Source organism: Protobothrops mucrosquamatus, unplaced genomic scaffold, assembly GCF_001527695.2.
Source record: "Protobothrops mucrosquamatus isolate PMUCROS unplaced genomic scaffold, P.Mucros_1.0 scaffold5307, whole genome shotgun sequence".
NCBI lineage: Eukaryota > Metazoa > Chordata > Lepidosauria > Squamata > Viperidae > Protobothrops > Protobothrops mucrosquamatus.
The window spans coordinates 1-21448 of NW_015391173.1; the positions used below are offsets into that span (position 1 = coordinate 1).

At 47.8% G+C, this 21448-nt stretch overlaps 1 pseudogene; it reads left to right on the forward strand.

The window, feature by feature from the left end:
- Positions 1-12155: 12155 nt before the first annotated feature.
- On the forward strand, positions 12156-18296 carry LOC114923627 (annotated as a pseudogene).
- Positions 18297-21448: the final 3152 nt, after the last annotated feature.

Here is a 21448-nt window from a genome sequence, read left to right on the forward strand (position 1 = left end):
GCAAGGAGAAGGGCGGGATATAAATTCAAATAATAAATAAATAAATAAATAAATAAATAAATAAAATGTCCAGGCTTTCCACAGTTAAAACAATTCCCCATAGGTCTTCCTTTGTTTGAAATAGCTACAGCTAAAGCTTCCATATTATAACTATTACTGCCTACCACTCGACAAGCTTGAATCAAGTCTGCTAATTCCTTTGGACCTCCCGTGACCAAAGGTTGCAAAACTCTTTTACAATCAGCATTTGCATTTTCTATTGCTAACTTCATTAAAATGGCTTCTGCTGCAGCTACATTATCAATTTGTTTTTCAATTGCCTCTTTTAAGCGATTAATAAATTCATCATAGGGTTCCTGATTAGCTTGTCTAATTTGAGTAAAACTACGACCTATTTTTCCATTGTCATCCACTTTGCCTAACGCTGCAAAAATACAAGCATTAATTATAACAAACCCCGCCTGAGGAGTTCCATCACGTTGTTGATCTACAGTAGTAAAATTACCTGAACCATATAATTGATCTGCTGTTATTTGAGCAGTGCCTTTTTGCACAGCCTGTAGTCTATATTGAAAGTCCCAAACAACAAATTGCGAGGGAGTTAAAATCATTTGCATCAAAGCTTTCCAATCAGCAGGGATCATATGATGTGCATATCCGACAGCCTCCAATAATCCTAATACATATTTATTTTTTAAACCATAATCTTTAACAGCACCTTTAATTTCTTTTAAGGTGCGAAGAGGCAAAGGCTTCCATTCAGTGACAGGATTCATGTGTGCGTCCATCCCTACGGTTACAGGGAATGCAGAAAATTCATCTGCATCTAATTCTCCTTTATCATAAGCATCTCTGAGTGCCTCAGCCACTAGAGTTCCTTTAGTGTGCGAGGGGGCTGATGAAAGCTCCCCGGTGTGAATGGTCAAATCTGTTAAATTTGGATATAAATGATCTATTTCTCTAACAGGTTTCAAAATTTCTGTCTTAGGTGGTAATAGCATAACATCCTNGATCTCCTCCCATTACTCACGAAAGAATCAGTCTTTTCCCAGCAAAGATCTGATGAAACGCGTTGAACCTCTTCCAGGCGATTGAGTAAAAGAGTCCAGGGACGTACCGCTTTCGGAGCGATCACGTCGGGGTCACCACTTGTAGTGATCCGGTTCCCATGAAATACAAGACACAGGGTTGTCTGCAAGAGTGAGAACTTCGAGTAGATTCGTAAGCTCTCTTTTATTGAAATTTTACACATAGACCTCATTGTCTTTCCATCTCAAGGAGGAAATAACAAACCTTCTGGTTAGCGATTTGCTAGACACAGACACAGATAACATTTATTTGTACTTCGTACGTGTTCCAACTGCCAGGGCAGTCTGCACGTACACAATACACAAAGTCAAAATACTAATTAAACATGAAGTAGCTTTGGTTAATCTCCACAAACAATGTGTTGTCTGGGTTCATATATTTAACAACAGTGAATAGTAGTTAATTTCTGTACTTTCATAATCAACATATTAACTAGAGATACTTTTCCTTGGTCCTCTCTTCTTCCAATAGGTTCTCCTTTTACCAACATTAAGCAAATATAGTTTTTAATACTATCAATACGTACAAATTTAAATATAAACATTTTTCTAATATTTAGCAATAACATCAGTATGTAATGTTTTTTCTAATCAGCTTATTTTACAGTTGCATTTGCAAAAAATCATCTTATGTAAATCACTATAGGTCCTGTTTTCAGAACTCTTATTTAAGCTTAGTTTCCCCACATTTAAATATCCAAAATATTTCATACGTTTAAATCAACCCAATATTTTTACATTTCCCATATTATAAGAAAGAAAGAAAAAAGAAAGAAAAAAAACTATACTACTTATAGATCACATTTCTCTTACTGTAAAACCCCTTCATTTCCAAGATTTAACTATTCTTTTAACCATATTTAGACAAATGTTTGGTCATATGATATTCCATCTGGTATGTCAAGTCATCTCTCTTAAATCTAGTTCTCGCCTGTCCTTATTTAAGCTTAGGTTCCCTTCAGTATTCAGGACATTTCTTATCAGTTATAATTTTCTCCAAATTGATTACAATTGAATATCCAAAAAAATTCATTCATTTAAATCATCTCATTATTTTTACATTTCTCATATCATAAAGCAATACTATACTACTTATAAATCACATCTCTCTTACTATAGAACCCATTTGTAGCCAAAATTTAACTATTCTTTTAACCGTATTCAAACAAGTGTTTAGTCATGTAGTACTCCATCTGATAGCTCAAATCATCTCTCTTGAGTCTGGCTCTCGCCTTCTTCTCTTGCCTAGCAGCTTTCCAAGTCAGTGTGTTCAGCTTGCCATATAATTCTTCCTGTATTTTTATAGGTGTTGTTAAGAATGGGAAAGACAAATTGAGTAAGGTGCTTTTGAGGAGGGATTTCACCCATTTATACTCATTAAGATGCTTCCATTTTTCTTCTCTCTCAATTTCTCTTTCCATTTTTTGTCTCCCAGACTCTAGTGGTTCTCCTGACAGCTCTATTGTCCATTTTGTCAAATCTTCTTTCTTGTCTTCAGGTTTGTTTTGATGTTCTGAAAAATGAAATGTCTTAAATATCACAGCTCAGTAAGTATTTATAATCCAAGAAGGTCAGCAGTTTTCATAAACAATTGTATTTCTCATTCTGCAATAGATAACCCAGTGTGTTTTCTTTCTTCTATTCCCAGCTGTTCTCTGTTTGGCTAAGAGTCCTTGAGGATCAAAGGGATAAAAGTACTCTGTTTCTGGGTATCTTGACAGTTTCTGAGGCAAGACGGCTATAATTCTATACTTTGTTCCACCACGAGATGTCAGTGTCTGTTTTCCAGCTTTTAAAACGAAACGATTATTTTCTTGTAATTCCGTCAATATTCTTTTAAGTAGAATATCATAACAATTTCCATAATTTTCAGTTTTATCCAAATTATAGCTTTACATTAGTCCATTTCAATGTATTTCTGTCCCCCATAAAAATTAAATCGCCACTTCCATCTATGGAAGGGTGGGGTTATAGTCACCTTCCTTCTCACTTTCAGAGGATTTTTTGCTTCTTGGGGATCTTTTCCAGGAAATCAGTTTCAAAATAGAGAAGAGAAGATCAATATTCTCACCCAGCTCCAACACGCTGTTCACAGTTGTTCTTGGTGCTTTTGGACTTCGGATGCCAGTAGCTTGGGCTAGTCACCAGAGTGTAGCTAGCCTTTCTCCTGTCGGGTTGGAGGGCTTCCCCCGGATCAAACGGATCGACCGCCGTCATTCCGTGATCATCGGGGTGCCCCTCCTTCACCGGGGTGACATTAGACCCATTTAGGGTCCCCAGGCAGGGCGAAACCAGCTGTGGGGTGTGGAGCTCCACAATCCCTCATCCGCATCGCTACGATGCAAAACCAGAAGTCTCCACCTCCTCTTCTGTTGGGTCTCTTTCTTTTGAATAGTTTGTATTCTTCCATCAGTACATTCCAGTCATGAGTCATCACACCCACATATTAATGATATCTCACTCCAAACTGACAGATCACCTCACCCAGTGGCCTCTTGTAGATGTTAAATAGGAGAGGAAAGAGTACCTAGCCCTGAGGCACCCCACAAAGTAAGGGCCACAGCCTGGATTTCTCCCCACCTATCAACACCAACTGAAACTGACCCTGGAGGAAGGAGGAGAACCAGCACAACACAGTGCCACTCACCCTCAACTCCCAGAGCCAGCCCAGAAGGATACCATGATCAATGGTATTGAATGCCTCTGTGAGGTCAAGAAGAGTCAGGATTGATGCACTACCTCCATCCCACTCCCATAAAATGGTATCCATGAGTGCTGCCAATGCTGTCTCAGTCCCAAACCCTGGCCTGAGCCACAACTGAAAGGGGTCTAGATAATCTACTTCATCCAAGGTTCTCTGCAGATGCCACACAACCACTCTCTATAATCTTTCCTGCCACACGACCACTCTCCACAACCTTCCCTAACAAGGGCAGATTGGAAACTGAGCGAAAACTATCCAGCTTGGTTGGGTCAAACAATGGTCCTTTGTGGAGAGGGTGCATCACTACCTCTTTAAGAGCTGGTGGAACCACTTCCTCAGTTGAAGAGTTAACTACCACCCAGACCCAATTCCGCATCCCTTCCTGTGCAGCTTTAATAAGCCAGGAAGGGCATGGATCTAATACACAATTGGCCGAACTAGCAGCTGAGAGAGCCTTGTCAACTTCCTCAGGTTCCACGGGCTCATACTCTTCCCAGGTCACCTTTCAAGATGTAGCCCCACCACCTTGCAGTGGACAATTCAGAGATGGACACTCTTCACAGACACTAAGACGGCTTGGAGAACAAGGTGTGAAATATGGCAGCCACTATGACCCAGCCACAATTCCAGTGAAAGCCGTAGTGAATGCAATTTGCAGAACCAGGAAAACAACAACAGCCCCTCTCACAAGAGGTCACAGGAGGGGCTCTGCAAGCACTAAATGCAGCTCGCATCCAACCTTGGCAAGGTATGTTGTTAAAGACTGATGTCACTGTATGTCTCCCAGGTGGACAGGAAGAAATTGTTACTGTCTTAGTGGATTCAACAGCTAACTTTATAAACTTTGCAACAGTAAAAGCACTCAAGATTCCCATTGTCCTTTTGAAGTCACCATTGCCAGTTAAAACAATTGATGGTCAGCTTTTGAAAGCAAGTCCAATTACACATTCCACAGTTCCTTTGTGCTGAACCATAGCCAAGCACTCTGAACTGTTAACACTTTTTGTGACTAACCACCTCCCAATTGTTTGGGGGACTGTATGGCTGCAGCTCCACAACCCTACGAGACTTATTATTTGGTTTGATGACCCAGCTTATCTCAAGCATCATGAAATACAGGCCAACCCTCCTCACCAGCCACCACTGAACCCAGGCAGAGATTCCCAGCCTGCCTAGCAAGTATGCAGACTTTGCAGATGTTTTGGGGGATGAGGAAGTTTCTGTTCTACCTCCACATAGCAACTGTGACTGGAAAAAAAATACATACTTGGCTAGAAAAGATGTTGGGAAAACATGTAGATTTTAAACCTGAACTTTTTTTATTAGGTCTTATGCCAGAAAAGATTGATAAACAAAGTATATATTTGATTTTACATGTGATAACAGAATCATATTTGCACAACATTAGAAAAATGAAGAATTACCATCAGAAGAAGAAATAATTAAAAAAATATTAGAATGTGCAGAAATGGACAGACTTACTTTGAGGTTGAAAGAAAAAGAAGAAACAGAATATTTTCAAACTTGGGACTTATTTTATCAATGGTTGGAGAAACGAACTAGGGATTAGGAATTAAATTTGTATTAGTGAATGATAAACTCAGACAACACGTTGAATAAGCACTATTGAATTTTATGGAAAAATTAATAAAAGTTTTACAAAAAAAAAGTATGCAGACTTTGCAGATGTTTTGGGGGATGAGGAAGTTTCTGTTCTACCTCCACATAGCAACTGTGACTGTAACATAGACCTGGTCCTGGGGGCTAAAATACCTGCCAAGAGACAGTACCCAATGTCAGCTAAAGAGTTAGCAATTTTAAAACAGTATTTGGACTCTAACTTACAGAAGAGCTTCATAAGACCGTCCAAATCACCAGCCTCAGCTCCAACCTTTTTCATCCCTAAGAAACAAGTCCCAGACACTCCAATCCCAAGTGGGGTGACCCCCTTACATACAGTTCACGACTATAAGGCCCTCAACTCTGTGATGGTCAGAGACCACTACCCACTGCCCTTAATTTCAGATCACTTGGATAGGCTGTAGACCACACACATTTTTACTAGGTTGGAACTTTGCAATGCCTACAATCTCATTAGAATCAAGGAAGGCTATGAATATTTAACTGCTTTTGACACCAGATACGGCAAGTTCAAATACACCGTGATCCCGTTCGGGTTGTTCAATGCAGGGGTGGTATTTTCCAAATTCATGAACCATTTTTTTTCTGATGTCATTGATAAGTTCGTAGTCCTTTATCTAGTTGATATCTTGATCTACTCTGAGGATGAATCTCAGCATGAGGAACATGTGTGAGAAGTCCTGAGTAGACTGAAAGAAAACCGCCTCTTTGTTAAACTGGAAAAGTGTGCCTTTGATCTGAAACAGTTACATATTTCTTAGGGTATCGTATCTCCACAAATGGAATCCAGATGGAACCCCAGAAAGTCCAGGCCATGGTGGAGTGGCAGACACCCCCCCCCCCCGCACTGTGAAGGACGTTTAGAGTTTCCTGAGCTTCGCCAACTTTTACAGAAAATTTATCCCTGGCTTTGCCCATAAAGTAAAACCGCTTACCCAACTGTCAAATAAAGGAGTTAAATTTGCTTGGACTCACACACAACGGACAGCATTTGAAGAGTTAAAGAAACTCTTTGCACACCAACCCCTCCTCCAACACCCCGACACAGCAAAGAGATTTGTTGTGCAAATAGATGCCTCAGACATGGCAACTGGGGCTGTTCTCCTGCAAGAGGCACCAGGGGAGTGGGGGGAGAAATACCTGTTGCCCTGCAGTTTCGTCTCAAGAGCTTTGATTGCCTCAGAATGGAACTATGACATTTTTTAACAAGGAGCTGTTGGTGGTTAAATCTGTGTTCGAACAATGGGGGCACTTTTTGGAAGGAGCACATTGGCCCATAGAAGTCAACACAGAGATCATGAGAAACTACAAATCTTGCAACAGTCCAAGACACTTTCACCCAGACAAATTAGATGGAGCCAATTCTTCTCATGCCTTGATTTTTACATTCAGCATGTCCTGGGCTCAAAAAAACATGATGCCAGATGCACTTTCTCGCAAGCCAGAGTATGCTCAAGTTCAACATACCCCAGTACAAGCAACCATCTTACAACCTTCCCATTTCCAGCTGGCACCACACCCACCATGCTCTGAGGGGTTGGGGGCCACTCAACCACACCACAACTTAATCACCAGACTCAAGGCACACCAACCTCTAGACCAGCTCTCACCGGCCTGGATGGATGACCTCAAAGAAGCCCCACAAGGTACTGCATCCCGGTTCATGGTGGAGGGAGGAGCCTTGAAGCACAAAGGCAGGATTTATGGATCCCCCACCTTTGAGGGAGGAGGTTTTGCAGCTTTGCCATGACAACCACACAGCAGGACATGGTGGAGTGTTCAAAACCTGGCACAGAACGTTAAAGAGACTTTTAGCAGCCTAAGATGGCAGCAGACATCAAGGACTATGTGGCATCTTGCCACACACGCAGAAGGACCAAGTCCCACCATCAGAAGCCAGTAGGACTCTTGCAACCCTTCCCCACACACCAGTGGTGGGATTCAAATATGTGAACAACCGGTTCTCTGTGTGGATGCCGCTTCCAGAAGTCCATTCTGGGCCTGGGCAACAAAAAATTATCTACCGGTTCTGCTGAACTGGTGCAAACTGGCTGAATCCCACCACTGCCGCACACCCTCGTCCATGGTATACAGTCTCCCTGGACTTTATTACTGACAATCCCCAGTCCATGGCTTCACATCTGTATTAGTTGTGGTAGATCTTTTTACCAAGACGGCTCATTTTATACTAAGGCTAAGGCTCAGAATGAACTAGGGCTTGCAACAAATATCAAAAATAATTTTTAAAAATTTCTTTCAACATGTAAAACACAAGAAAAAAGTCAAGGAAATTATCAGTCCACTAATGGGAGAAGATGGCAAGAAGGTGATGAACAGCAGCCCTGGTGGTACAGTGGTTACAATGCAGTATTTCAGGCAAACTCTGCCCACAGTCTGGAGTTCGATCCTGACAGGGCTCAATCTTTGATCCTTCTGAGGTCGGTAAAATGAGGACCCAGATTGTTGGGGGCAATAAGCTGACATTGTAAACTGCCCAGAGAGTGCCATAAAGTACTATGGGGCCGTATGTACAGTAAGTCTAAGTGCTATAGTGCTATTGGTAAGGTGATGAGCAGCAGTCTTTCATCACTCATTACTACATAAGGATGCCCCCTTCCAACCACCTTGCGATCCCAGCACCTTCCTCACCTACAGTAATTGTGGATGGGGAACCAAAATATGAAGTGGAACAAATGCTGGACTCTGGGTGCAGAGGTAAAGGAATTCAGTATTTGATCCATTAACAATTCCCTAAAAAACCATGACCTACCAAGCTCCTGGCTCCCTGGCCCACACCACCTCAGGAATCCATCACTGAAGAAGTTAACCAGTCTCTGTGGGTTGATCCTGGGGGAGGTGGGGTGGTTGTTTATGATAGGACTTCCACTTCTGGCCTTCAAATCCTGGGCATGGGAGGGGAGGGACTTTCTAATGCTGTTCCTGTCTTCCAGCAACTGCCACCTGTCTCACTGCAGGAGGGGGAGAGCAGCTTCAAGGAGCCGGGGAGGGGGGAGTAGGCAAAGAAGAGGCTGAGCTGGAAGGTGGTGTTAAATGTGACATCAGTTAAGAGTCATTGTGTTGTCACAAAAGACCTAAGTCCAGCCCCCCGTGAATTCCATTGACCCTTATTTAGTGCCAATTTAGCTTTGACTCTTAGTTGACCAGTTTCTTGTGTATAGGTAGCAATAAACTCTTCAGTACTTTAAACTCAGCGAGTGTTCCTGGTTCATTGTGCCTGACAGCTTGAGAACAGAGATGCAATCTACCTGCTGCTGTGACACAGCCACGGGTGCGAAGAATTCAAAGGTATGTGTTGCTTCAACCTAAGAACTCTCAGTTGATAGAGGGAAACATTTGAGATTTGAAAAACATGGTTCAGCATATAGGGCCATGGTGGTGAACCTATGGCACGCGTGCCACAGGCGGCACGCAGAGCCCTCTCTGTGGGCACGCGCACCGTTGCCCCAGTCCTAGGCCTTCAGCTGGGTTTTATAAAACGTTTTTGCTTTAGGCCTCTGCCGCCGTGTGCAAAAAAAAAGATTCAATCAATCAATCAATTTCAACTTCTCGCGGGAAAAAAAAGATCTCCCAAAGTTGGAATTGATTGATTGAACTTTATTTTTAGTCCCACACAGCGGCGGAGGAAGTGACGCGTCGGAGATGGAAAGAAGGTGCCACGTGGGAGTGGGGGGAGCAGTGGGAGCAGGGTGCTCCATGTGAGGGGTGGGGCAGGGCCTGTGCATGGGGTAGAGAAGCAACACGTCGGCGCTAGCATGGTGGTAGACCAGTTGCTTCCCTCCCCCTGCCAGACACCTGCCGAAGCCACGCAGGGTAAGGTTGCTGTCCCCACCCCCACCCAGATGCCCTCGCCTCCCCCAAGCATTTTTTTACTAACCTGCCTTTCAGCTGCATTCTGTTTCTCCGTTCGCTTCTCAGCCTTCGCCACGTGTTTGTGGGACTATCGGTAAAAAAAAAAAGTTCCATCAGACTTTCTAACTTCTCGCAAGTGGTGCAGGAAGGGTTAGCGGCGAGCGTGGGGGGCCGGGAGGAGCTGCGCAAAGCAGGCAGAGGGGAGCCCAGGCAGATTGCGGGCGCCACTCCTTACCTCTTCCGTGCTGCTGCTGCCACCGCTGCTGCTTTGGCCAAAGTGACCTAGCCGTCGCCGCCGCAGTCCCACCCGGCTCTGCCGCTGCCATGCTGCTGCCCCGCTCCGGCCCTGGGCAGTGCCTCTGCCCTGCGCGGCTGCCCCGCTCGAGCCCTCTCTGAGCCCGTGATCGGCCTCCACGCTGCCACCACTACCGCTGCAGTCCTGCCCGGCTCTACTGCTGCCATGCCACTGCCCCGCTCCGGCCCCAGGCAGCGCCTCTGCCCTGCGCGGCTGCCCCGCTTGCGCCCGCTCTGAGCCCGCGATCGGCCTCTGCGCCACTGCCACCGCAGCTGCAGGATGATGCAGAAGTCACGAAACGGGGACATATATCTGGGCAGCTCGGGCGAGAAGAAGGTGGGCTTCGTGGGGCTGGATCCCGGCGCCTCCGAGTCCTCCTGCGATGGGGCCCTGCTGATCGCCGGCTCCAAGGGTGGCAGCGGCAAACATGGCTCAATCCTCAGCAAGCCCCACTCGGCTGTCAGCACAAGCCGCCCAAGAGGAACGCCTTCTACCACAAGCTGCAAAATTTCCTCTACAACATGCTGGAAAGGCCCCGCAGCTGGGCGTTCATCTACCACGCTTATGTGTGAGTAAAGGCAGCCCTGGCTGGCGGACGGGCGAGCGGGTGAGCGGGGAGGCTGCGGCGTGCCCGGCCCCAGCCCAGCCCAGCCGTTTTCCGCCTCCTGCCCAATGCCGCAGCCATGAGGCCACGGAACAAGCCAGGCGGCGGTAAGAAACAGGTATACCAGTTCCTTACCTCTGCCCGGCTTGTTCTGTGGCCTCATGGCCGCGGCATTGGGTGCGACGCGCGAGGCACGTGTCAGGCCATCCTGACAACACCCAGTTCAACACACGTGTTAGCGTGTTATCAGTGGCTGTTTCTGCAGCCACATCCCCTGCATTGAGGGGAGACTCAGGCAAATCCTGCTCCAGAAGAACGCAAAAGGAGAGTTGCAGCTGTGCACCTACACATCCTGCAAGCTTTCGGAGACTGAGAGATGATGGGAGCAGCACCACCCCCATGGCCACATCACTGGCATCTGCTTGTATCACAAAGGGCTCATTCAGGTCAGGGTGTTTAGGACCAGTTCAGCAGCGAAAAGACACTTTAGTTTCTCAAATGCAGCTTGGCACTTGAGTGACCAGTTCAGCGGTTGGCTGGAAATGGACTAGGCAGTTTGGGTGCACTGGGGGGTGGCTGGTGCTCTTCCCGTACCAGGACAAACCCCTGGGGTGGAATGCCGACTGCCGCCACCGGTGCCAGTGTTGGGATTCCGGCCGCGGCTGCTTGTGCTGGGGATCTAACTGTGGTTGGGGCCACTGGCACCACCAGCTGCAATGGAGGAAGCCTGCTGTTGCTGCCGCCTGTGTTGGGTCCCCAGCCACCAGCTGTGGCTGCCGGTGCTACCAGCTGAAGAATAGGAACAGAAGTAGTAGCCGGAACCACTGGGGGCTTCATGACTCCCAGCCTGCTGACAGCGGTCATGGCTCCCGGCATTGCCATAGCACAAATTTCCATCCCTCCAAACTTCTCCCTCAACTGTTCCATGGATGGGCTGCGGCCAGCAATTGGGAGCTTCCACTCAGCAGGGTTGTCCCATTTGGCTAGCCGCTTCGCTTTCCACTTGCCGCCTCGGACCACATTGACCCCAGAAGGGAGAAGGGGGTCTTTGGCCCTTGGTACATTTGTTGTCCAGTGGGTCTTTGGTCCTTGGTATGGGACATCCCTCGCTCACTCCTTTGTGGCTGTGGCCGGTTGCTCAGACTTCTCAGTCTTTGGTTTTGGGCACGCACCGGCTGGTTGCGCTCATGCTCTGGTCTGAGGGGGTGCCAGCTCTACCCGAGCTGGGGCCTCTCCTGGCTTCTTATTCTCTTTCAAGTCTTTGCTCATAGCTGACATCTTGGGATTGACCTCCTGGTGGGATCCAGGTAGGCTATTTCTATGAGAACTTAATGTCAACCTTCCCACTGGGTAAGACGATTTCATGCGTAAACAGCATAGGAAAACTCCCTTTCCCCCCCTGGACTTTCCATTGTCTACCAATCATTTGCACTTGCTTTGTTTTAGGAATGGTCTGTGTTATGTCCTGGGCCTGTAATTGACAGAGCAGGTGCAGGAAGCTGCAGTGAGACCCGGGCAGACCATGTGGCCTGCCCGGGCCAGACAGGCTGTCTCCAGCCTATTGAGCATGCGCAGAGCGGGAAAATATGTTGCATTTATTGTCTGACGCTGTTCCCTGCAGAAGGTATAAAAGGGAGCGGAGTCATTTTGTGTTGTTCTGTTAAAGCCAAAATAAAGAAGCATCTGTCGTTACTCCTGCATCGTTTCAATGTCTTATCAGCACAAAGAACAGAACATTGGTGACGAAGGTGGGATCGTGCTGCAAGAGAAAAAAGAATAATAGGCTGACTCACCACGGAAGGCCCGAAGTGCTTGGAAGTTCGGCGTTCCAACTTGTGCAACTCTGCCTGCCAGTACGAAGACGCTGGAGGAGAGCTCGTCAACATTCGTCCTGGAACCCCTTCGCAAGCCTGAGCAGCACGAGGCGTTGGAAGAGGCCGCCAAGAATCAATCATGGCAAAGATTGGACGTCTGTCTGAATTTGACGTAACGCATCCTGAACGTTGGAGCTCCTACGTTGCCAGGGTTGAGAACTACTTTAGAGTCAACCACGTTCGGGAGGACAGGCTAAAAGCCGCAACGTTACTGTGCATTTGTGGGCAAGAGAATTTTGACATTGCTGAAAACTTGGTTGCTCCAGCACCTTTGGAATCTATCGCTTATGCAGAGCTGAAGAAAATGTTAAAGGAACATTTTGAACCGAAGCTATCAGTGATAGCATGGTGTCATGCATTTGAACAGCGGGACCAACGTCCAGGAGAGTCTGCTGCGGACTTTATTGCTGCTCTGCGTCAAGCTGCAAGGCCCTGCGAGTTTAAAGACTTGGAAGAACGGCTACGAAATCGGCTAGTTTGTGGTCTGAGGAGCCGAGAACTGCAGCAAAAGATTTTTGCAAAAGAAGCCATTTCCTTCCAAGACACGCTAAGGGAGATCATGGCCAAAGAAGCAGAGGGAGGAGCTGTTAAGGCCTTGCGGCTTTCCAAGAACTCTTTGTGTTTGGGCTCAGTCCATCAAGAGGTTGCTAGAGAGGTATCCGAACTAGAATCCGAAAATGAGGTCGATCGTCTGCAGCAGCCATCGGAAAGAAGGCCCCAAGAGCAAGCTGACAAAGGGTCTGACAAGGCAGTTCCATTCCCTCGGTGTTTCGGATGTGGAGGCCGCCACAAACGTACCGACTGCCGTTTTCGCTCTGCTACTTGCCGGGCATGTGGTCAGCAAGGCCACATAGCTGCCATCTGTTTGGGTCGCAAGAAAGACCGTCCATCAGAAGAATTGCCTCGGAAAGGTATCAGGGTCCCCAGCCAGAATAGGGTGGGTTTTTGCACGTCCAGAAGAAGCGTATTGAGAACGGGCCCACTGGCCATTGAAGAAGAAGTTGCGTATTGATGTCAAATTGCAGGGGGTCCCCTTAACGATGGAGCTCTGTCAATCATTTCCCAGAACACCCTTAAGCAGATCTGCTGTAGAAGCGGCCAGAGAGTTAAACTCAGGCCGTCGAATCTTATTTTAACGGACTTTCAGAATTCCTGAGTCAGTGTGAAAGGGAAGGCCACACTCAGAGTGCAGCGTAGGGACTTTGAAGGGTTTTTGGACATTGTCGTGGTTGAGGGTGACCGCACGAGTCTAATTGGACTTGATTGGTTCGAGGCGCTTGGAATTCAGGTGACTGGGCTACACAGTTTGCAAACGGCAAGTCTTGTGGAAGTTTGCAAGGAGTTTGCTGATGTGTTCAGCCCAGAACTAGGGTCGTACAAAGAGCCTCCAATTGCCTTACGGTTAGACCCCTCCATTGCACCGATTAGGATTAAGCCTCGTTGGGTGACTTTTGCGCTTAAGCAAAAGATTAATGCTGAGCTGGATAAACTGCTACAGCAAGGCATTTTGGAACCTGTGGATAGCAGTCCATGGGAAACACACATAGTCACGCCACTCAAGGCCAACGGGGAAGTCCGCATTTGTGCTGACTATAAATGCACACTAAACAAAGCGTTACAGCAGCACTCTTATCCGGTGCCTGTGGTGAGCCACATTTTGGCCTCACTTAAACGAGGCCAGGTTTTCGCCAAATTAGATTTGGCCCAGGCCTATCAACAGCTACCGGTTGATGATGCAACGGCAGAGGCCCAAATGATCGTAACGCACCGGGGAGCTTTCAAAGTCAGAAGACTGCAGTTCGGAGTTAATGTAGCCCCTGGCATTTTCCAAAGCGTGATGGAGCGAACGCTCCATAACATTCTGGGAGTTTGCCCATATTTTGACAATGTCCTCATCACAGGGGAATCAATCGAAAACCTGTCTGAAAGGCTCCGGTCCGTTTTGCTGCGTTTCCGCGAAGCGGGGCTGAAGCTCAAACAGGAAAAATGCAAAATTGGAGTAACTTCAACTGAATTCCTGGGGTTTCGCATAGATGCCGAAGGCATCCATCCTGCTGAGTCCAAGTTCAAAGCGATTCAGCAGGCCCCAAGTCCCAAGTCGAAGAGCGAGCTTCAAGCCTTCCTTGGACTTCTAAACTTTTACCATTCCTTCCTTCCACACAAGGCTGCAGTGGCAGAGCCGTTACACCGGCTCTTGGATAAACAGGCTCCCTGGAAGTGGACGGACGTCCACGAAAGGAGTTTTGCTGAGGTCAAAGCATTGTTGTCTTCAAATGCTGTTCTAGCTCATTTCAATGAGCAGCTGCCAGTTTGTATAGCTTGCAATGCATCCCCTTATGGAACTGGGGCTGTCTTAAGCCACCTCAAGGCTGATGGGACACAAGTTCCTGTAGCCTACTATTCAAGGACTCTGTCTTCTGCTGAGCGTAATTATGCACAGATAGACAGAGAAGCCTTGGCAATTGTGGCTGGCATAAAAAAGTTTCATGACTTTTTGTATGGTTGCTGTTTCACGGTCTTTACAGACCACAAGCCACTTCTGGGGTTGTTCACAACGAACGAACAAACCCCACACATAATTTCTCCTAGAATGTTGAGGTGGTCAATCTTCCTTTCTGCTTATGACTATTCCCTGGTTCACAAACCAGGTAAAGAAATGGGCCATGCAGATGGCCTTAGTAGGTTGCCTCTACAGCTCTTAGAATCAGATCCTGCTCCGGCCAACCACATCCTGGCTATCCAGGATTTGCCTGAGTCTCCCCTCAATGCAGGGGATGTGGCTGCAGAAACAGCCACTGATAACACGCTAACACGCGTGTTGAACTGGGTGTTGTCAGGATGGCCTGACACGTGTCCTGGCACCAATTTCCAGAGTTTCTGGAAAAGGAAGCATGAGCTGTCCACCTTTAAGGGTTGCATCCTGTGGGGTAGCAGGGTAGTGATCCCAACCTCATTGATGACTAGAGTCTTGCAGTCTCTGCATGAGGGACATCCGGGTATAGTCCGGATGAAGGCGCTTGTGCTCAGCTATCTCTGGTGGCCTGGGGTTGATAAAGAGATTGAGACCCAGGTCCAGGGGTGCCACATTTGCCAACAGTCCAGGCCTGAAATGCCACAGGCTCCCGTGCATAGATGGGAGGCCACACATGCTCCTTGGTCGAGGGTTCATATCGACTACGCTGGCCCCTTCAGGGGCAATTCTTCCTGATTGTTGTGGACAGTCACTCCAAATGGCTAGAGGTCATTCCAGTGTCCTCCACGACGACTGCCAGGACCATCCAGGTGTTGAGGGGGATCTTCGCCTCTCATGGGCTCCCAGATGTTCTTGTCTCAGACAATGGACCTCAATTCACCTCTTCAGAGTTCCAGTCCTTCCTGAAAGCCAACATGATTCGTCATGCTACTTTGGCACCCTTTCACCCGGCTTCCAACAGCCAAGCTGAGCGCATGGTGCGTACCACCAAAGAAGCCTTGAAGAGGCTCACTCATGGGAGCTGGCATCACAGGTTAGCTGATTTTCTCCTTTGCCACCACACCACACCTTGCACAGCTACAGGCAAGAGCCCAGCTGAACTCCACTGGGGTCGCCGTCTTATTACCAAATTAGACAGATTACACCCAGACCGGGTGGTTTCACAGGTGTCACAGCCGCGGGCACCAAGGAGATTGCAAGTTGGTGATCCAGTTTGGGCAAGGAACTATGGGCCTGGACATCTTTGGGTGACAGCAGTGGTCTGCAAAGTCACTGGGCCACTGTCATACGAAGTGGCCTTGGAAGATGGTTGCGTGCTGCGTCGGCACATTGACCAGCTGCGATGGAGGTTACCTAGTCACCCTTCCACTCCTGACTCTGCTGTCGGGGGGGGGGAGGAGGACCACGATCACAATCGTGGATCTCAGTCTCTCTGCAAAAGCGGGGTTTTGCATTCTCCAAAGAGGGGTTTTGCCAACGAGGCGGCTCCTGACTCTGGCACTGGGTCCATGGGACATTGCACTCAATCGGCTTCTCATTCCACATCTACCTCAGGCCTTGCGCCTTCCGGACAGTGTTCCCAACCAGGTTCTCTCGCCGATCCGGGGAATTCCACCCCACCAAGGAACTCTGGTTTGGGCTTACCGGAAAGGGCCAGCCGAAGTCAAATGGACAAAGGGTTGGGCCTACCGGAACAGGCAAGCCAGCAAGATATGGGTTCACCCGCATCAAACGGGTCTCAAAGTCCCAGTCTGCCGAGCCTGGCAGGCGAGCTTGCAGACCGGGCGCTTGCAGCAGCTCCGAGACGATCGGAGCGGGCCAGAGGCCCTCCAAGGTTCCTACAGGACTATGTGAGGTTCCTGTCAGTAAGCGGACAGGCCTAGTATTTCCTAGAAATAAGAACACACTCAAAATTGTATTATAATGTTGTTGTGTTTGAGATTTCATTGAATAGTAAGATGTGTCTTATAATGTGGTGAGTGTCAGCGATCAATAATTGTGTATTATTGATTAATTAACACGAGAGACTAGCAGTATTGTAATATTGTAAAGTAGTAAGTATTGCTATGGAGAAGTGACATTGTAGTAGACTAAAATAGTATCTATTTTTTTTTTTTGAACCAAGAGGGGAGGGGTGTTATGTCCTGGGCCTGTAATTGACAGAGCAGGTGCAGGAAGCTGCAGTGAGACCCGGGCAGACCATGTGGCCTGCCCAGGCCAGACGGGCTGTCTCCAGCCTATTGAGCATGCGCAGAGCAGGAAAATATGTTGCATTTATTGGCTGACGCTGTTCCCTGCAGAAGGTATAAAAGGGAGCGGAGCCATTTTGTGTTGTTCTGTTAAAGCCAAAATAAAGAAGCATCTGTTGCTACTCCTGCCTCGTTTCAATGCCTTATCAACGCAAAGAACAGAACAGTCTGTCTGCCTTGGACGTTCCCAGCTGGTGACCTTGGGGTGTTGGGTCCGTCTCAGGCTTCCAGTTGGCACACTTGCATTCCAAATTTCCCTCCCAGGCCTCCCTTACATGCCAATGCCTTCCCTCCTCCCTCCTGTTACTGTTGTCTGGTTGCGAGCGGGGCTGTGTAGCAAGTCAACCATGACGTATGGCCTGTTCAATTGGCCCATTCCAGGCAATGTTTGGTATTGTCAACCATGGTATCCTTCTGGACCAGCTGTGGGTTTTACAGTGGGGGGCACTCTGCTGCAGGGGTTGATGTCCTTCCTCAGTGGTCAGTTACAGTCAGTGGGGAGAGATCATGCTCATGGCCTCTCATTTGTGGGATGCCTCAAGGTTTACACTTTCTCCCTTCCTGTACAGTACAGTAAGCTGTACTCTTGCACTATTCAGAGAGGGAAAAGTGTATTTGAAATAGTGAGATCAACTGCAGAAGAGATTGATCATTACTAGATGTAATAGATAGTTGCTTAAGATATATACAGTGTAGCTTATATCACAAAATGTCAGGCCCAAAACCAAGAATGACACATGACAGTTCTTCCAAGCTGAGTTCTTTATTGTTTCACACCTATAGACAAAATCTTGTCAGATTGAAGACTCTACTATCTGTATCTACAATATACTCTGTGAACTATTAGGGAGGAGCTAACATATGGACTGAGTTGCCTCTTACTCCTCTGGAATGCACCCCTTCCTTCCTGGGGAAGTCACCTCCTCACTACATTCCATCACATAAAACTTCTAAAAGATGTGGGGAAATTGATCCTTTCCACAGAAATAAAGGTATTGGATTATTCAAAGTGAAAAAATTATGAAAAGGCATACAATTTCTATTCATCCAAAATTTTTGTAATTTATTCTTCTGCGATGCAGATTTTATTAGACTGTTTAGCCAATTACATGTTCCTTTCCTTGCCCCCTTTGCTGCAAAACAAGAGAAAAATAGGTTTGTTTTGTTTGCTTGTTTTTGTTGTGGTTTTTCAGGAAACTGTGACAGGATATGAATTATTCAGCAGCTTCTGGACAATCTGTGGCAATCCCTTTGCAGATTCCATAGATGCTCTTCTGCCTGTGTCACAGGAGAATTTGGAAATACTAGTACCAGCCAACAATCACATAAGCAGGCTAGAGGAAGAACTACTCAATGGTCCTGTTTCCAGAATATGCTTATGCCAGTTAGCCTTAAGATCTCATGACTGATTCTGGCAGCTCATAATCACATCAACATGGTCAGATACATCCCCACCCTCTTCCTCCACATTTAGTGTCTTGAGCCCTTGTACTACTAGGTGTTGCAAGACTTATTGACAGAACTAGTCCATCCCCATTGGCCATGGTTGGCTGTATGTGCTCTCAGATCAGGAGCAGGAGGCAGTTCTTCTTCATCTCACTGACCAGCTGCAGCTATGTGCCCTCTCCACCCGAAGCCTCTGGGTTTTCCAGCTGCAGCTGTGCCTCTCCTGTCTCTAGCTCAGCCAGCTGCTGGTCTGGTCGTTCCCCTGTGCTCAGGCTCTCCACTCCTGGCTTGTAGCCCTTGGCTGCCTCCCCTCCTGACATGCGCAGGACCGGCTCATCCTCCTCCGAACTAGCATCTGGAGAGGTGTCTGGGGAAGCGTCCAGGGGAGTCATCACACTTACATGACTATTCAGTCTATATGCCCAGTGATCCAACAGATTTAGTTTTAATTCTGCAAGTGATATCAGAGCTTTTGGGACAACACGTTATCTTTTCTGAAACATTATTTTTACTTTCTTTCTGATTGTAACACATGTTCTCTGTGAAAAAGAGAGATGACCATGTTCTTTTGTTGATAGCTAGGGAAAAAAATGAAAGCCAGTGTCATACGTTCATTTTGGAAAGAGCCTGAGTGTGGACAATTATGTTATTTGAAAGACTTATTCATATGTTAAAGATAATTAAAGGACAATTTTGTAGCTATTTATCCTGTTAATATAAAAACTAACCATTTTATCAAATAATTTTTCATTTTATCAAGCAACAGAGTGGAAAGTTTTTAAATGAGAAATAAATGGGTTACAGCAGGGGTGTCAAACTGCCGGCCCACGGGCCGGTTTCATCATACCGAAGCCGCGCCCACCCCATTGCCGGCAATGCAAAAAGAGTCACGATATGTCGCAACACGTCATGTGACGTGACGAGTTTAACACCCATGGGTTACAGGATTTAAAAAGTACTTGAACTATATAACATTGCTTAATTAACTTTATGTAATCTCAGAAGCTGCAGTGTCAAGCATTGCTAAACCATCTTGGCATTTCTGAAGTTAACAGCCTTTGAGGAAAGTGAGGGAACTGTTCACATTTGAGGGAAATATCTGCTCCTCCTATGTACTTTCCTGCTAGGACATCTGGACAATTTAATTTATAACCTGCTTTTTACTATCAATATTAATTTCCTTATAATCTTACACAAAGCACCAGTCTGCCTGGAGCACCATAAGAAACTGCCTGAATGAGTAAAGACACCCGTTTATGGTTCCCATAGTCATCCTTAGATAGACAAGCTGGATGTACAATTTTTTTAAAAAAACTGGAACCAAACAGCCACATACTTTGGAATTTTCTCCAGTTGTCTGTACAGTTCTCTGTGCACACAGAAAACATTTCCGCTGGACCCACCAGTAAAACACAAAGCTGTGCAATGACATGTATATGGAGAAAACATTTGAAACACCCACACAAGTTTTGCAATGAAAGTGATTGCTTTAAAATTTCAAACAGAATTATTCTCACTAACATGTTTCATCAATTGGGACTGGCAACTCCATTGCTCACAGGAGGTGAACCATGAAAGGTTAAAAGGGCTTTGATCATACCCTATATCAGTGATGGTGAACCTTTTAGAGACCATTTGCCGCCTCGCGCGTCGCACCCAATGACGCAGTCATGAGGCCACGGAACAAGCCGAGCAGAGGTAAGGAACTGGTATACCTGTTTCTTACCGCCGCCTGGCTTGTTCCGTGGCCTCATGGCTGCGGCATTGGGCAGGAGGCGGAAAACGGCTGGGCTGGGCTGGGGCCGGGCACGCCGCAGCCTCCCCGCTCACCCGCTCGCCCGTCCGCCAGCCAGGGCTGCCTTTACTCACACATAAGCGTGGTAGATGAACGCTCAGCTGCGGGGCCTTTCCAGCATGTTGTAGAGGAAATTTTGCAGCTTGTGGTAGAAGGCGTTCCTCTTGGGCGGCTTGTGCTGACAGCCGAGTGGGGCTTGCTGAGGATTGAGCCATGTTTGCCGCTGCCACCCTTGGAGCCGGCGATCAGCAGGGCCCCATCGCAGGAGGACTCGGAGGCGCCGGGATCCAGCCCCACGAAGCCCACCTTCTTCTCGCCCGAGCTGCCCAGATATATGTCCCCGTTTCGTGACTTCTGCATCATCCTGCAGCTGCGGTGGCAGTGGCGCAGAGGCCGATCGCGGGCTCAGAGCGGGCGCAAGCGGGGCAGCCGCGCAGGGCAGAGGCGCTGCCTGGGGCCGGAGCGGGGCAGTGGCATGGCAGCAGTAGAGCCGGGCAGGACTGCAGCGGTAGTGGTGGCAGCGTGGAGGCCGATCACGGGCTCAGAGAGGGCTCGAGCGGGGCAGCCGCGCAGGGCAGAGGCACTGCCCAGGGCCGGAGCGGGGCAGCAGCATGGCAGCGGCAGAGCCGGGTGGGACTGCGGCGGCGACGGCTAGGTCACTTTGGCCAAAGCAGCAGCGGTGGCAGCAGCAGCACGGAAGAGGTAAGGAGTGGCGCCCGCAATCTGCCTGGGCTCCCCTCTGCCTGCTTTGCGCAGCTCCTCCCGGCCCCCCACGCTCGCCGCTAACCCTTCCTGCACCACTTGCGAGAAGTTAGAAAGTCTGATGGAACTTTTTTTTTTTACCGATAGTCCCACAAACACGTGGCGAAGGCTGAGAAGCGAACGGAGAAACAGAATGCAGCTGAAAGGCAGGTTAGTAAAAAAATGCTTGGGGGAGGCGAGGGCATCTGGGTGGGGGTGGGGACAGCAACCTTACCCTGCGTGGCTTCGGCAGGTGTCTGGCAGGGGGAGGGAAGCAACTGGTCTACCACCATGCTAGCGCCGACGTGTTGCTTCTCTACCCCATGCACAGGCCCTGCCCCACCCCTCACATGGAGCACCCTGCTCCCACTGCTCCCCCCACTCCCACGTGGCACCTTCTTTCCATCTCCGACGCGTCACTTCCTCCGCCGCTGTGTGGGACTAAAAATAAAGTTCAATCAATCAATTCCAACTTTGGGAGATCTTTTTTTTCCCGCGAGAAGTTGAAATTGATTGATTGATTGAATCTTTTTTTTTGCACACGGCGGCAGAGGCCTAAAGCAAAAACGTTTTATAAAACCCAGCTGAAGGCCTAGGACTGGGGCAACGGTGCGCGTGCCCACAGAGAGGGCTCTGCGTGCCGCCTGTGGCACGCGTGCCATAGGTTC